The sequence below is a fragment of the Triticum dicoccoides genome, chromosome 5B (assembly GCF_002162155.2).
Source record: "Triticum dicoccoides isolate Atlit2015 ecotype Zavitan chromosome 5B, WEW_v2.0, whole genome shotgun sequence".
Taxonomy (NCBI): domain Eukaryota; kingdom Viridiplantae; phylum Streptophyta; class Magnoliopsida; order Poales; family Poaceae; genus Triticum; species Triticum dicoccoides.
The window spans coordinates 13,717,075-13,734,578 of NC_041389.1; positions in this window are offsets into that span (position 1 = coordinate 13,717,075).

Genomic DNA, 17,504 nt, shown 5'->3' on the forward strand with positions numbered 1-17,504 from the left:
ATCTGAGGTTTTGGGACAAACATTGGACACAAGAGATGAACTATGGTTTGAGAGGAGATGGTGCTGGTGAAGATGTTGATGGAGATTGACCCCCTCCCGATGAAAGGATCGATGGTGATGATTTCCCCCTCCCGGAGGGAAGTTTCCCCGGCAGAACAGCTCCGGCGGAGCCCTAGATTGGTTCTGCCGAGGTTCCGCCTCGTGGCGGCGGAGTTTCATCCCAAAAGCTTGCTTGCGATTTTATTTTCAGGGTAAAAGACTTCATATAGCAGAAGATGGTCACCGGAAGGCTGCCAGGGGGCCCACGAGGCAGGGGGCGCGCCCAGGGGGTAGGGCGTGCCCCCCACCCTCATGGACGGTTGGTGGCCCCCCTCTGGTATTTCTTTCGCTCATTATTTTTTATTAATTCCAAAAATGACTTTCGTGGAGTTTCAGGACTTTTGGAGTTGTGCAGAATTGGTCTCTAATATTTGCTCCTTTTCCAGCCCAAAATTCCAGCTGCCGGCATTCTCCCTCTTTATGTAAACCTTGTAAAATAAGAGAGAATAGGCATAAGTATTGTGACATAACGTGTAATAACAACCCATAATGCAATAAATATCGATATAAAAGCATGATGCAAAATGGACGTATCAACTCCCCCAAGCTTAGACCTCGCTTGTCCTCAAGCGGAAGCCGATATCGAAAAATATGTCCACATGTTTAGAGATAGAGGTGTCGATAAAATAAAATACGGACATGATGGCATTATGATCATTCTTATAACACCACATACATAAATTTTGTCATATGATTTCTTATGCTAAAGTAACAATCTATTCACAATATCAAGTATGAATCAAAAACTTCATTGAAAATCAACAAACTGTAATCTCAGTCATTGAGGCAATTGCAATTTATCATAACATCGGAAAGAGTCAATATAAGAGCTTTTCGGCAAGCCCACATACTCAACCATCATTTAGCCTTTCATAATTTCTAACACTCACGTAAGTACTTATGGGTATGGAGTTTTAATCAGACACAGAGAAAGATAGGGGCTTATAGTGTTGCCTCCCAACCTTTTACCTCAAGGGTAACGTCAACAATAATAGTTCATGCTAACTTACATCCAATTGGATATATGTATCAGGATCTTTCCAACACAAGGTGCTTGCCAAAGGAGAAAATATAAAAAGGAAAGGTGAAGATCACCATGACTATTAATGTATAAGACAAGAATAAAAAATAGGCCCTTCACAGAGGGAAGCAGAGGTCGTCATGTGCTTTTTGGTTGGATGCACAAAATCTTAATGCAAAAGAACATCACTTTATATTGCCACTTGTGATACGGACCTTTATTATGCAGTCTGTCGCTTTTATTGCTTCCATATCACAAGATCGTATAAAGCTTATTTTCTCCGCACTAATAAGTCATACATATTTAGAGAGCAATTTTTATTGTATGCAACATGATAACTTACTTGAAGGATCTTACTCAATCCATAGGTAGATATGGTGGACTCTCATGGCAAAAGTGGGTTTAAGGATATTTGGAAGCATAAGTAGTATTTCTACTTGGTGCAAGGAATTTGGCTAGCATGAGGGGGAAAGGCAAGCTCAACATGTTGGATGATCCATGACAATATACTTTAATTCATATATGAGAAAACATAACCCATTACGTTGTCTTCCTTGTCCAACATCAACTCTTTAACATGTCATACTTTAATGAGTGAATCATAAAAGGTGTCCAGGATAGTATATTTATATGTGAAAACCTCTCTTTCTTTATCACTTCCTATTAATTGCAACGATGACCAAAACTATGTTTGCCAACTCTCAACAACTTTTAATCATCATACTCTTTATATGTGAAGTCATTACTCTCCATAAGATCAATATGATCTCTTTTATTTCTTTTTACTCTTTTTATTCCCTTAAGATCATAGCAAGATAGCAAAGCCCTTGACTCGACACTAATCTTTATTATATATAGCTCACGGACTCAAGTACACAGAGGGATCACAAAGCAAAACTCAAAATTAATTCATACCAAAACTTTATTCTACTAGATCAAGATATTACCAAAAGGATCGAACTAAGAAAAATGGTAAAGATAGGAGTGTAATGGTGATACGATACCGGGGCACCTCCCCCAAGCTTGGCAGTTGCCAAGGGGAGTGCCCATACCCATGTAATTATGTCTCCTTTGCTGGTGAAGAAGGTGGTGATGATGATGGATAGTCGCACATCGAGCGTAGGAGCTCTTCCAATTTGCGGATAATGCCCTGGAGTGCGATGATATGATCCTTCAACAAAATATTTTCATGTGTGAGATACTTGTTTTGTATGCGAGCTAACTCAATCATCTTGAAAGCTTCAATCTCAGTTGGGGTAAAGAGGTTGGGAAGGGGTTGGATGTCTTCTTCTTCTTCCGCTCGAGCTTGATCCTCCATGACCTTCTTGATCCTATCCTCCTTGTTGATCTCTCTAGGTTCTTCTCTCTTCTACTCCATCTTCATCAGCCAAGCATCGTTGCCTTCATTGTTGGAGGAGGGTGACGACATGATGCCTGGCCTTGACAAATCTGACAGAAAATAGCTCGAAACAAAACAGAGGATATTTGCGTGATACGGTGGTCAAAACCTTTAGGAGATTATATAATGAATTTTTACCGACCAAAAGAAGTATCATGCAAGAAAACGGAGTCCGGAGAGCACACGAGGTGCCCACAAGGCAGGAGGGCGCGCCTTGGGGGGTAGGGCGTGCCCTCCACCCTCGTGGATGCCTCGTGTCCTTCCCAGACTACTTCTTACTTTCCTATTTTCTTAAATATTCCAAAACGGAGAAAAATTGCTATTAGAACTGTGTTGGAGTCGGTTTACTTACCGTACCACATACCTATTCCTTTTCGGAGTCTGAAATGTTCTGGAAAGTGTCCCTTATATATTCCTCTGGGGTTACGGTTTCAATAACATTAGTTTCAACATTTATAGGATTACCTGGGATATTATGTTTGATTCTTTGACTGTTCACCACCTTTGGATTCGTGCCTTCGTAGTTGTTGATTTTTATGGCACCGGAACGATAGACCTCCTCGATAACGTAAGGCCCTTCCCATTTAGAGAGAAGTTTTCCTGCAAAAATCTTAAAAGAGAGTTGAAAAGCAAAACATAATCACCTACATTAAACTCACGCTTTTGTATCCTTTTGTCATGCCACCTTTTAACTTTTTCTTTAAACAGTTTGGCATTCTCATAGGCCTGGGTTCTCCACTCATCAAGTGAGCTAATGTCAAATAGCATCTTCTCACCGGCAAGTTTGAAATCATAATTGAGCTCTTTAATGGCCCAATATGCCTTATGTTCTAGTTCAAGAGGTAAATGACATGCTTTTCCGTAAACCATTTTATATGGAGACATACCCATAGGATTCTTATATGCAGTTCTATAAGCCCATAATGCATCATCAAGTTTCTTGGCCAATTCTTTCTAGATCTATTGACGGTCTTTTGCAAAATTAATTTGAGCTCTGTATTACTTAGCTCTACTTGACCACTATACTGTGGGTGATATGGGGATGTAATACTATGATTAACATCATAGTTAGCAAGCATTTTACGAAAAGCACCATGAATAAAATGTGAACCACCATCAGTCATTAAGTACCTAGGGACTCCAAACCTCGGAAAAATAACTTCTTTAAGCATCTTAATAGAGGTGTTATGATCAGCAGTACTAGTTGGAATAGCTTCTACCCACTTAGGAACGTAATCAACAACAACTAAAATATGTGTATACCCATTAGAGGAAGGAAATGGTCCCATATAATCAAAGCCCCAAACATCAAATGGTGCAATAACAAGAGAATAATTCATATGCATTTCTTGATGTCTACTAATATTACCAATTCTTTGACATTCATCACAAGACAAGACAAACTTATGGGCATACTTGAAGAGAGTAGGCTAATAAAAACCGGATTGCAGTACCTTATGTGCAGTTCTATCTCCAGCGTGGTGTCCTCCATATGCCTCAGAGTGACACTTGCGTAGGATCTGTTCCTGTTCATGCTCAGGAACACAACGTCTAATAACACCATCTACTCCTTCTTTATAAAGGTGTGGGTCATCCCAGAAGCAATGTCTTAAATCATAGAAAAACTTTTTCTTTTGCTGGTATGTGAAACTAGGTGGTATGAATTTAGCAACAATGTAATTAGCATAATCAGCATAGCATGGAGTAGTATGAGAAGCATTTATGACAGCTAATTGTTCGTCAGGAAAGCTATCATCAATAGGTAGTGGGTTATCAAGAACATTCTCTAACCTAGACAAGTTGTCTGCAACGGGGTTCTCAGCTCCCTTTCTATCAATAATATGCAAATCAAATTCTTGTAGTAGGAGAACCCATCTAATAAGTCTAGGTTTAGCATCTTTATTTTCCATAAGATATTTAATAGCAGCATGATTAGTGTGAATAGTTACTTTAGAATCAACAATATAAGGTCTAAACTTATCACAAGCAAATACAACTGCTAAGAATTCTTTTTCAGTAATAGCATAATTTCTCTGGGCACTATCTAGAGTCTTACTAGCATAATGAATAACATTTAGTTTCGTATCAACTCTTTGTCCTAGAACAGCACCAATGGCATAATCACTAGCATCGCACATAATTTCAAAGGGTAAATTCCAATTGGGTGGCTAAACAATAGGTGCAGAAATCAAAGCTTTCTTAAGTATTTCAAATGCTTCTACACAATCATCACCGAACACAAAAGGAATATCTTTTTGTAAGAGATTAGTGAGAGGCCTAGAAATTTTAGAGAAGTCCTTAATGAACCTCCTATAAAAACCGGCATGACCAAGGAAACTTCTTATACCTTTAATGTCCTTGCGACATGGCATCTTTTCAATAGCATCAACCTTAGCTTTATCAACTTCAATACCGCTTTTAGAAATTTTATGCCCCAAGACAATACCTTCATTAACCATAAAGTGGCACTTCTCCCAATTCAAGACGAGACTAGTATCTTCACATCTCTGTAAAACTGATCAAGTTTGCTCAAGCAGTCATCAAAAGAAGACCCATAAACAAAGAAATCATCCATGAAAACCTCACAAATCTTTTCACAAAAGTCAGGGAATATAGCCATCACGCATCTTTGAAAGGTAGCAGGTGCATTACATAAACCAAAAGGCATACGTCTATAAGAAAAAGTACTGAAAGGGCAAGTAAAAGTGGTCTTTTCTTGATCCTCTGCTGACACAGGTATTTGAGAGAAACCAGAGTAACCATCTAGAAAGCAAAAATGTGTATGTTTAGATAACCTTTCTAGCATTTGATCAATAAAAGGTAGAGGGTGATGATCCTTTTTAGTAGCTTTATTTAACTTACAGAAATCAATTACCATCCTATAACCTGTAATAATTCTTTGCAGGATCAATTCATCTTTATCATTAGGAACAACAGTAATACATCCCTTCTTAGGGACACAATGGACAGGGCTTACCCACTGACTATCAGCAACGGGATAAATTATACCTGCCTCCAGGAGCTTTAGTATTTCCTTTCTTACCACTTCTTTCATCTTAGGATTTAATTGTTGTTGGTGATCAATAACTGGTTTGGCGTCTTTCTCCAAATTTATTTTGTGTTGGCATAAAGTGGGACTAATGCCCTTAAGATCATCAAGAGTATATCCAATAGCAGCACGATGCTTCTTCAGAGTTTTCAATAATCTCTCCTCTTCCTGCTCTGAAAGGTTAGCACTAATAATAACAGGATATATCTTCTTTTCATCAAGATAAGCATATTTAAGAGTATCAGGTAATGGTTTAAGCTCAAACACGGGATCACCCTTGGGTGGTGGAGGATCCCCTAAGATTTCAACATTCAAGTTGTGTTTCAAAATAGGTCCCTATTTAAAGAATACTTCATCTATCTCCCTTCTTTCTTTCATAAACATATCATTTTCATGGTCTAGTAAATATTGTTCTAAAGGATCATTAGGAGGCATGGCAATAGAAGCAAGACCAATAATTTCATCCTTACTAGGCAATTCTTTATCATGATGTTGTCTACGAAAATTAGCAAAATTAAACTCATGAGACATATGTTGGGGAACGTTGCAGAAAATAAAAAAATTATATGCTTTCACCAAGATCAATCTATGAGTTCATCTAGCAACGAGAGAGGGGAGTGCATCTACATACACTTGTAGATCGCGAGCGGAAGCGTTCAAGAGAACGGGGTTGAGGGAGTCGTACTCGTCGTGATCCAAATCACCGGAGATCCTAGCGCCGAACGGACGACACCTTTGCGTTCAACACATGTACGGTTGAGGAAGACGTCTCCTCCTTCTTGATCCAGCAAGGGGGAAGGAGAGGTTGATGAAGATCCAGCAGCATGACGGCGTGGTGGTGGATGCAGCAGCGATCTCGGCAGGGCTTCGCCAAGCTTCTGCAAGAGGGAGAGGTGTAGCAAGGGGAGAGGGAGGCGCCAAGAGCATGGGTGCGGCTTCCCTCCCTCCCCCCTCTTTATATAGGCCCCCTAGGGGGGCACCGGCCCTAGGAGATGGGATCTCCAAGGGGGGCGGCCAGGGGGTGGCTTGCCCCCCAAGGCAAGTGGAGGCGCCCCCACCCCTAGGGTTTCCCAACCCTAGGCACAGGAGGGGCCCAAGGGGCGTGCACCAGCCATCCAGGGGCTGGTTCCCCTCCCACTTCAGACCATGGGGCCCTCCGGGATAGGTTGCCCCACCCGGTGGACCCCCGGGACCCTTCCGGTGGTCCCGGTTCAATACTGGTAACCCCCGAAACTTTCCCGATGGCCGAAAATTCACTTCCTATATATAATTATTTACCTCGGACCATTCCGGAACTCCTCGTGACGTCCGGGATCTCATCCATGACTTCGAACAACTTTCGGTTTACTGCATACTCATATCTCTACAACCCTAGCGTCACCGAACCTTAAGTGTGTAGACCCTACGGGTTCAGGAGACATGCAGACATGACCGAGACGCCTCTCCCGTCAATAACCAACAACAGGATCTGGATACCCATGTTGGCTCCCATATGCTCCTCGATGATCTCATCGGATGAACCACGATGTCGAGGACGTAAGCAATCCCGTAAACAATTCCCTTTGTCAACCGGTATGTTACATGCCCGAGATTCGATCGTCGGTATCCCAATACCTCGTTTAATCTCGTTACCGGTAAGTCACTTTGCACGTACCGTAATGCATGATCCCGTGACCAGACACTTGGTCACATTGAGCTCATTATGATGATGCATTAACGAGTGGGCCCAGAGATACCTCTCCGTCATACGGAGTGACAAATCCCAGTCTCGATTCGTGACAACCCAACAGACACTTTCGGAGATACCCGTAGTGTACCTTTATAGTCACCCAGTTACATTGTGACGTTTGGCACACCCAAAGTACTCCTACGGTATCCGAGAGTTGCACAATCTCATGGTCTAAGGAAATGATACTTGACATTTGGAAAAGCTCAAGCAAAACAAACTACACGATCTTTGAGCTATGCTTAGGATTGGGTCTTGTCCATCACATCATTCTCCTAATGATGTGATCCCGTTATCAATGACATCCAATGCCCATAGTCAGGAAGCCATGACTATCTGTTGATCAACGAGCTAGTCAACTAGAGGCTTACTAGGGACATGTTGTGGTCTATGTATTCACACGTGTATTACGATTTCCGGATAACACAATTATAGCATGAATAACAGACTATTATCATGAACAAAGAAATATAATAATAACCATTTTATTATTGCCTCTAGGGCATATTTCCAACAGTCTCCCACTTGCACTAGAGTCAATCATCTAGTTACATTGTGATGAATCGAACACCCATAGAGTTCTGGTGTTTTATCATGTTTTGCCCTAGGGAGAGGTTTAGTTAACGGATATACTACATTCAGGTCCGTGTGTACTTTACAAATATCTATGTCGCCATCTTGAACATTTTCACGAATGGAGTTGAAGCGACGCTTGATGTGCCTGGTCTTCTTGTGAAACCTGGGCTCCTTGGCAAGTGCAATAGCTCCAGTGTTGTCACAGAAGAGTGCGATCGGCCCCAACGCATTGGGTATGACCCCTAGGTCGGTGATGAACTCCTTCACCCAGATTGCTTCATGCGCTGCCTCCGAGGTTGCCATGTACTCTGCTTCACATGTAGATCCCGCCACGACGCTTTGCTTGCAACTGCACCAGCTTACTGCCCCACCATTCAAAATATAGACGTATCCGGTTTGTGACTTAGAGTCATCTAGATCTGTGTCGAAGCTAGCGTCGACGTAACCCTTTACGACGAGCTCTTCGTCACCTCCATAAATGAGAAACATATCCTTAGTCCTTTTCAAGTACTTTAGGATGTTCTTGACCGCTGTCTAGTGTTCCATGCCGGGATTACTTTGGTACCTTCCTAGCAAAGTTACGGCAAGGTTTACATCAGGTCTGGTACACAACATGGCATACATAATAGACCCTATAGATGAGGCATAGGGGATGACACTCATCTTTTTTCTATCTTTTGTCGTGGTCGGGCATTGAGCTGAGCTCAATTTCACACCTTGTAACACAGGCAAGAACCCCTTCTTAGACTGATCCATATTGAACTTCTTCAATATCTTATCAAGGTATGTGCTTTGTGAAAGACCTATGAGGCGTCCCGATCTATCCCTATAGATCTTGATGCCTAGTATGTAAGCAGCTTCTCCAAGGTCCTTCATTGAAAAACACTTATTCAAGTAGGCCTTAATGTTGTCCAAGAGTTCTATATCATTTCCCATCAAAAGTATGTCATCTACATATAATATGAGAAATGCTACAGCGCTCCCACTCACTTTCTTGTAAATGCAGGCTTCTCCATAAGTCCGCATAAACCCAAACGCTTTGATCATCTCATCAAAGCGAATGTTCCAACTCCGAGATGCTTGCACCAGACCATAAATGGATCGCTGGAGCTTGCATACCTTGTTAGCATTCTCAGGGTCGACAAAACCTTCCGACTGCATCATATACAGTTCTTCCTTAAGATGACCGTTAAGGAATGTCGTTTTGACGTCCATTTGCCATTTCTCATAATCATAGTATGCGGCAATTGCTAACATGATTCAGACGGATTTTAGCTTCGCTACGGGAGAGAATGTCTCATCGTAGTCAACCCCTTGAACTTGCCGATAACCCTTAGCAACAAGTCGAGCTTTATAGATGGTAACATTACCATCCGCGTCCGTTTTCTTCTTAAAGATGCATTTGTTTTCTATCGCTCGCCGATCATCGGTCAAGTCTGTCAAAGTCCATACTTTGTTTTCATACATGGATCCTATCTCGGATTGCATGGCTTCAAGCCATTTATTGGAATCTGGGCCCGCCATCGCTTCTTCATAGTTCGAAGGTTCACCGTTGTCTAACAACATGATTTCCAGGACAGGGTTGCCATACCACTCTGGTGTGCAACGTGTCCTCGTGGACCTACGAAGTTCAGTAGTAACTTGATCCGAAGTACCTTGATCATCATCATTAACTTCCTCTTCAGTTGGTGCTGGCACCACAGGAACATCTTCCTGAGCTGCGCTACTCACCGGTTCAAGAGGTAGTACTTCATCAAGTTCCACTTTCCTCCCACTTACTTCTCTCGAGAGAAACTCTTTCTCCAGAAAGGACCCGTTCTTGGCAACAAAGATCTTGCCTTCGGATCTGAGGTAGAAGGTATACCCAATGGTTTCCTTAGGGTATCCTATGAAGACACATTTTTTCGACTTGGGTTTGAGCTTTTCGGGTTGAAGTTTCTTGACATAAGCATCGCATCCCCAAACTTTTAGAAACGATAGCTTAGGTTTCTTCCCAAACCATAATTCATACGATGTCGTCTCAACAGATTTAGACGGTGCCCTATTTAAAGTGAATGTAGCTGTCTCTAGAGCGTATCCCCAAAAAGATAGCGGTAAATCGGTAAGAGACATCATAGATCGCACCATATCCAATAAAGTGCGATTACGACGTTCGGACACACCTTTATGCTGAGGTGTTCCAGGCGGCTGAGTTGTGACACGATTCCACACTTCCATAAGTGCGTACCAAATTCGTGACTTAAATATTCTCCTCCACGATCTGATCGTAGGAACTTTATCTTTCGGTCACGTTGATTCTCTACCTCATTCTGAAATTCCTTGAACTTTTCAAAGGTCTCAGACTTGTGTTTCATCAAGTAGACATACCGATATCTACTCAAGTCGTCAGTGAGAGTGAGAACATAACGATATCCTCCGTGAGCCTCAACGCTCATTGGACCGCACACATCAGTATGTATGATTTCCAATAAGTTGGTTGCTCGCTCCATTGTTCCGGAGAACGGAGTCTTGGTCATTTTGCCCATGAGGCATGGTTCGCATGTGTCAAATGATTCATAATCGAGAGACTGTAAAAGTCCATCAGCATGGAGCTTCTTCATGCGCTTGACACCAATGTGACCAAGGCGGCAGTGCCACAAGTATGTGGGACTATAATTATCAACTTTACATCTTTTGGTATTCACACTATGAATATGTGTAACATCACGTTCGAGATTCATTAAGAATAAACCATTGACCATCGGGGCATGACCATAAAACATATCTCTCATATAAATAGAACAACCATTATTCTCGGATTTAAATGAGTAGCCATCTCGTATTAAACGAGATCCAGATACAATGTTCATGCTCAAACTTGGCACTAAATAACAATTATTGAGGTTTAAAACTAATCCCATAGGTAAATGTAGAGGTAGCGTGCCGACGGCGATCACATCGACCTTGGAACCAGTCCCGACGCGCGTTGTCACCTCGTCCTTCGCCAGTCTCCGTTTATTCCGCAGTTCCTGCTTTGAGTTACAAATATGAGCAACCGCACCGGTATCAAATACCCAGGAGCTACTACGAGTACTGGTAAGGTACACATCAATTACATGTATATCACATATACCTTTAGTGTTGCCGGCCTTCTTGTCCGCTAAGTACTTGGGGCAGTTCTGCTTCCAGTGACCACTTCCCTTGCAATAAAAGCACTCAGTCTCAGGCTTGGGTCCATTCTTTGACTTCTTCCCGGCAACTGGCTTACCGGGCGCGGCAACTCCCTTGTCGTCCTTCTTGAAGTTCTTCTTACCCTCGCCTTTCTTGAACTTAGTGGTTTTATTCACCATCAACACTTGATGTTCTTTCTTGATCTCTACCTCCGTTGATTTCAGCATTGAATATACCTCAGGAATGGTCTTTTCCATCCCCTGCATATTGAAGTTCATCACAAAGATCTTGTAGCTCGGTGGAAGCGACTGGAGGATTTTGTCAATAACCGCATCATCCGGGAGATTAACTCCCAGCTGAGTCAAGCGGTTGTGCAACCCAGACATCTTGAGTATGTGCTCACTGACAGAACTATTTTCCTCCATCTTACAGTTGAAGAACTTGTCGGAGACTTCATATCTCTCGACCCGGGCATGAGCTTGGAAAACCATTTTCAACTCTTCGAACATCTCATATGCTCCGTGTTGCTCAAAACGCTTTTGGAGCCCCGGTTCTAAGCTCTAAAGCATGCCGCACTGAACGAGGGAGTAATCATCAGCACGAGACTGCCAAGCGTTCATAACATCTTGGTTCTCTGGGATGGGTGCTTCACCTAGCGGTGCTTCTAGGACATAATCTTTCTTGGCAGCTATGAGGATGATCCTCAGGTTTCAGACCCAGTCCGTCTAGTTGATGCCATCATCTTTCAGCTTGGTTTTCTCTAGGAACGCGTTGAAGTTGAGGGTAACGTGGGCCATTTGATCTACAAGACATATTGTAAAGATTTTAGACTAAGTTCATGATAATTAAGTTCATCTAATCAAATTATTCAATGAACTCCCACTCAGATTAGACATCCCTCTAGTCATCTAAGTGATACATGATCCGAATCGGCTAGGCCGTGTCCGATCATCACATGAGACGGACTAGTCATCATTGGTGAACATCTCCATGTTGATCGTATCTTCCATACGACTCATGTTCCACCTTTCGGTCTCTTGTGTTCCGAGGCCATGTCTGTACATGCTAGGCTCGTCAAGTTAACCTAAGTGTTTATGCGTGTGTAAATCTGTTTTACACCCGTTGTATGTGAATGTTAGAATCTATCACACCCGATCATCACGTGGTGCTTCGAAACACGAACTTTCGCAACGGTGCACAGTTAGGGGGAACACTTTTTTGAAATTATTATGAGGGATCATCTTATTTACTACCGTCGTTCTAAGTAAACAAGATGCAAAAACATGATAAACATCACATGCAATCAAATAGTGGTGACATGATATGGCCAATATCATATAGCTCCTTTGACCTCCATCTTCGGGGCTCCATGATCATCTTCGTCACCGGCATGACACCATGATCTCCATCATCATGATATCCATCATCGTGTCTCCATGGGGTTGCTCGCCAACTATTACTTCTACTATTGTGGCTAACGGTTTAGCAATAAAGTAAAGTAATTACATGGCGTTGAATCAATGACACGCAGGTCATACAATAATTAAGACAACTCCTATGGCTCCTGCCGGTTGTCATACTCATCGACATGCAAGTCGAGATTCCTATTACAAGAACATGATCTCATACATCACATATATATCATTCATCATTCATCACAACTTTTGGCCATATCACATCACAATCACATGCTGCAAAAACAAGTTAGACGTCCTCTAATTGTTGTTGCATGTTTTACATGGCTGCAATAGGGTTCTAGCAAGAACGTTTTCTTACCTACGTAAAAGCCACAACGTGATTTGCCAACTTCTATTTACCCTTCATAAGGACCCTTTTCATCGAATCCGCTCCAAGTAAAGTGGGAGAGACAGACACCCGCTAGCCACCTTATGCAACTAGTGCATGTCAGTTGGTGGAACCTGTCTCATGTAAGCGTACGTGTAAGGTCGGTCCGGGCCGCTTCATCCCACAATACCGCTGAAGCAAAATAAGACTAGTAGTGGCAAGAAAGTTGACAACATCTACGCCCACAATAAATTTGTGTTCTACTCATGCAAAGAGAACTACGCATAGACCTAGCTCACGATGCCACTGTTGGGGAACGTTGCAGAAAATAAAAAAAATCTACGCTTTCACCAAGATAAATCTATGAGTTCATCTAGCAACGAGAGAGGGGAGTGCATCTACATACCCTTGTAGATCGCGAGCGGAAGCGTTCAAGAGAACGGGGTTGAGGGAGTCGTACTCGTCGTGATCCAAATCACCAGAGATCCTAGCGCCGAACGAACGGCACCTCCGCGTTCAACACACGTACGGTTGAGGAAGACGTCTCCTCCTTCTTGATCCAGCAAGGGGGAAGGAGAGGTTGATGAAGATCCAGGAGCACGACGGCGTGGTGGTGGATGCAGCAGCGATCTCAGCAGGGCTTCGCCAAGCTTCTGCGAGAGGGAGAGGTGTAGTAAGGGGAGAGGGAGGCACCAAGAGCATGGGTGTGGCTGCCCTCCCTCCCCCCCTCTTTATATAGGCCCCCTAGGGGGGCGTCGGCCCTAGGAGATGGGATCTCCAAGGGGGGGCGGCGGCCAGGGGGGTGGCTTGCCCCCCAAGGCAAGTGGAGGCGCCCCCACCCCTAGGGTTTCCCAACCCTAGGCGCAGGGGGCCCAAGGGGGGCGCACCAGCCCACGAGGGGCTGGTTCCCCTCTCACTTCAGCCCATGGGGCCCTCCGGGATAGGTGTCCCCACCCGATGGACTCCCGGGACCCTTCCGGTGGTCCCGGTACAATACTGGTAACCCCCGAAACTTTCCCGATGGCCGAAACTTCACTTCCTATATATAATTATTTACCTCCGGACCATTCCGGAACTCCTCGTGACGTCTGGCTCATCCGGGACTCCGAACAACTTTCGGTTTACTGCATACTCATATCTCTACAACCCTAGCGTCACCGAACCTTAAGTGTGTAGACCCTGCGGGTTCAGGAGACATGCAGACATGACCGAGACGCCTCTCCGGTCAATAACCAACAGCAGGATCTGGATACCCATGTTGGCTCCCATATGCTCCTTGATGATCTCATCGGATGAACCACAATGTCGAGGACTCAAGCAATCCCGTATACAATTCCCTTTGTGAATCGGTATGTTACATGCCCGAGATTCGATCGTCGGTATCCCAATACCTCGTTTAATCTCGTTACCGGCAAGTCACTTTACTCGTACCGTAATGCATGATCCTGTGACCAGACACTTGGTCACATTGAGCTCATTATGATGATGCATTACTGAGTGGGCCCAGAGATACCTCTCCGTCATACGGAGTGACGAATCCCAGTCTCGATTCGTGCCAACCCAACAGACACTTTCGGAGATACCCATAGTGTACCTTTATAGTCACCCAGTTACGTTGTGACGTTGGCACACCCAAAGCACTCCTACCGTATCCGGGAGTTGGACAATCTCATGGTCTAAGGAAATGATACTTGACATTTGGAAAAGCTCTAGCAAAACGAACTACACGATCTTTGAGCTATGCTTAGGATTGGGTCTTGTCCATCACATCATTCTCCTAATGATGTGATCCCGTTATCAATGACATCCAATGCCCATAGTCAGGAAACCATGACTATCTGTTGATCAACAAGCTAGTCAACTAGAGGCTTACTAGGGACATGTTGTGGTCTATGTATTCACACGTGTATTACGATTTCTTGATAACACAATTATAGCATGAATAACAGACTATTATCATGAACAAAGAAATATAATAATAACCATTTTATTATTGCCTCTAGGGCATATTTCCAACAACATATCCCCTAAGTCAATCGTAACAACATCCTTTTTGCAATCTATCTTAGCATTAACAGTGTTCAAGAAGGGTCTACCAAATATAATGGGACAAAAGTCATCTTGTGGGGAACCAAGAACAAGAAAATTAGCAGGATATTTAACTTTCCCACACAAGACTTAAACATCTCTAACAATCCCAATTGGTGAAATAGTATCTCTATTGGCAAGCTTAATTGTAACATCTATTTCTTCTATCTCAGTAGGTGCAATATCATGCATAATTTCTTTGTATAAGGAATGAGGTATTGCACTAGCACTAGCACCCATATCACATAAGCCATGATAACAATGATCTCCTATTTTAACAGAAATAACAGGCATGTCTACAACAGGTCTATGTTTCTTAGCGTCGGGTCTAACAATTCTAGCAGCTGCATCACAGAAATAAATAACATGCCCATCAATATTATCAGCCAAGAGATCTTTAACCATAGCAATACTATGCTCAACTTTAATTTGCTCAGGAGGTGTATATGTTCTAGTATTATTCTTACAAACCACAGTCGAAGCTTTAGCATGATCCTTTATCCTAACACGGAAAGGTGGTTTCTCAACATAAGTAGCAGGAACAATAGGATCATTATAAGTGATAGTCTTTTCTTCAACTTTAATAGGTTCTACTACTTTTACTTCAGTGGGAGGATTATATTTAAACCACTTCTCCTTAGGGAGGTCAACATGAGTAGAAAATGATACACATAAGGAAGCTACTATCTCAGAGTCAAGCCCATATTTAGTGCTAAATCCACGAAAAGCATCGGTATCCATAAAAGAGTTAACACAATCAAACTTAGGTGTTATACCTGACTCTTACCTTCGTCGAGATCCCAATCTTCAGAGTTGCGTTTAATTCTTTCCAATAAATCCCATTTGAATTCAATAGTCTTCATCATAAAAGAACCAGCATAAGAAGTATCTAGCATGGAGCGATTATTGAGAGAAAGTCGAGCATAAAAATTTTGAATAATCATTTCTCTTGAGAGATCATGATCGGGGCATGAATATAACATTGACTTAAGCCTCCCCCAAGCTTGAGAAATGCTTTCTCCTTCGCGAGGCCAAAAATTATATATATAATTACGATCATGATGAACAAGATGCATAGGATAAAACTTTTGATGAAATTCCAATTTCAATCGTTTATAGTTCCATGATCCCATATCATCACATAGCCTACACCATGTCAATGCCTCTCCCTTCAAATATAAAGGGAAGACCTTCTTCTTGATAACATCATCGGGCATACCTGCAAGCTTAAATAATCCACAAACTTCATCCACATAGATTAGGTGTAAATCGGGATGCAATGTTACATCTCCTGTAAAGGGATTAGCTAGCAGTTTCTCTACCATACCCGAAGGAATTTCAAAGTAAACATTTTCAGTAGGTTCAGTAGGTTGAGGATCAACTCTTTGCTCTACTAGTCTGGGTGAAGATACCCCGAACAAGCCCCTCAAAGCATTATGTTCCATAGTAACAAGTGACAGTAAATTTCAGCACACTATATAAATTTTTCCTTACCAAGTTCCACTTACCAAAGGCGCTTCACTCCCCGGCAACGGGGCCAAAAAAGAGTCTTGATGGCCCACAAGTGTAGGGGATCTATCGTAGTCCTTTTGATAAGTAAGAGTGTCGAACCCAACGAGGAGCAGAAGAAAATGACAAGCGGTTTTCAGTAAGGTATTCTCTGCAAGCACTGAAATTATCGGTAATAGATAGTTTTGTGATAATATAATTTGTAACGGCTAACAAGCTATGAAAGTAAATAAGGTGCAGCAAGGTGGACCAATCCTTTTTGTAGCAAAGGACAAGCCTGGACAAGTTCTTATATGGAGAAAAGCGCTTCTGAGGACACATGGGAATTATCGTCAAGCTAGTTTTCATCACGTTCATATGATTCGCGTTCATTACTTTGATAATTTGATATGTGGGTGGACCGGTGCTTGGGTACTGCCCTTCCTTGGACAAGCATCCCACTTATGATTAACCCCTATTGCAAGCATCCGCAACTGCAAAATAAGTATTAAGGTAAACCTAACCATAGCATGAAACATATGGATCCAAATCAGCCCCTTACGAAGCAACACATAAACTAGGGTTTAAGCTTCTGCCACTCTAGCAACCCATCATCTACTTATTACTTACCAATGCCTTCCTCTAGGCCCAAATAATGGTGAAGTGTCATGTAGCGACGTTCACATAACACCACTAGAGGAGACACAACATACATCTCATCAAAATATCGAACGAATACCAAATTCACATGACTACTTATAGCAAGACTTCACCCATGTCCTCAGGAACAAATGTAACTACTCACAAAGCATATTCATGTTCATGATAAGAGGGGTATTAATATACATTAAGGATCTGAACAAATGATCTTCCACCGAATAAACCAACTAGCATCAACTACAAGGAGTAATCAACACTACTAGCAACCCACAGGTACCAATCTGAGGTTTTGGGACAAAGATTGGATACAAGAGATGAACTAGGGTTTGAGAGGAGATGATGCTGGTGAAGATGTTGATGGAGATTGACCCCCTCCCGATGAGAGACGGTGACGATGATGGTGATGATTTCCCCCTCCCGGAGGGAAGTTTCCCCGGCAGAACAGCTCTGCTGGAGCCCTAGA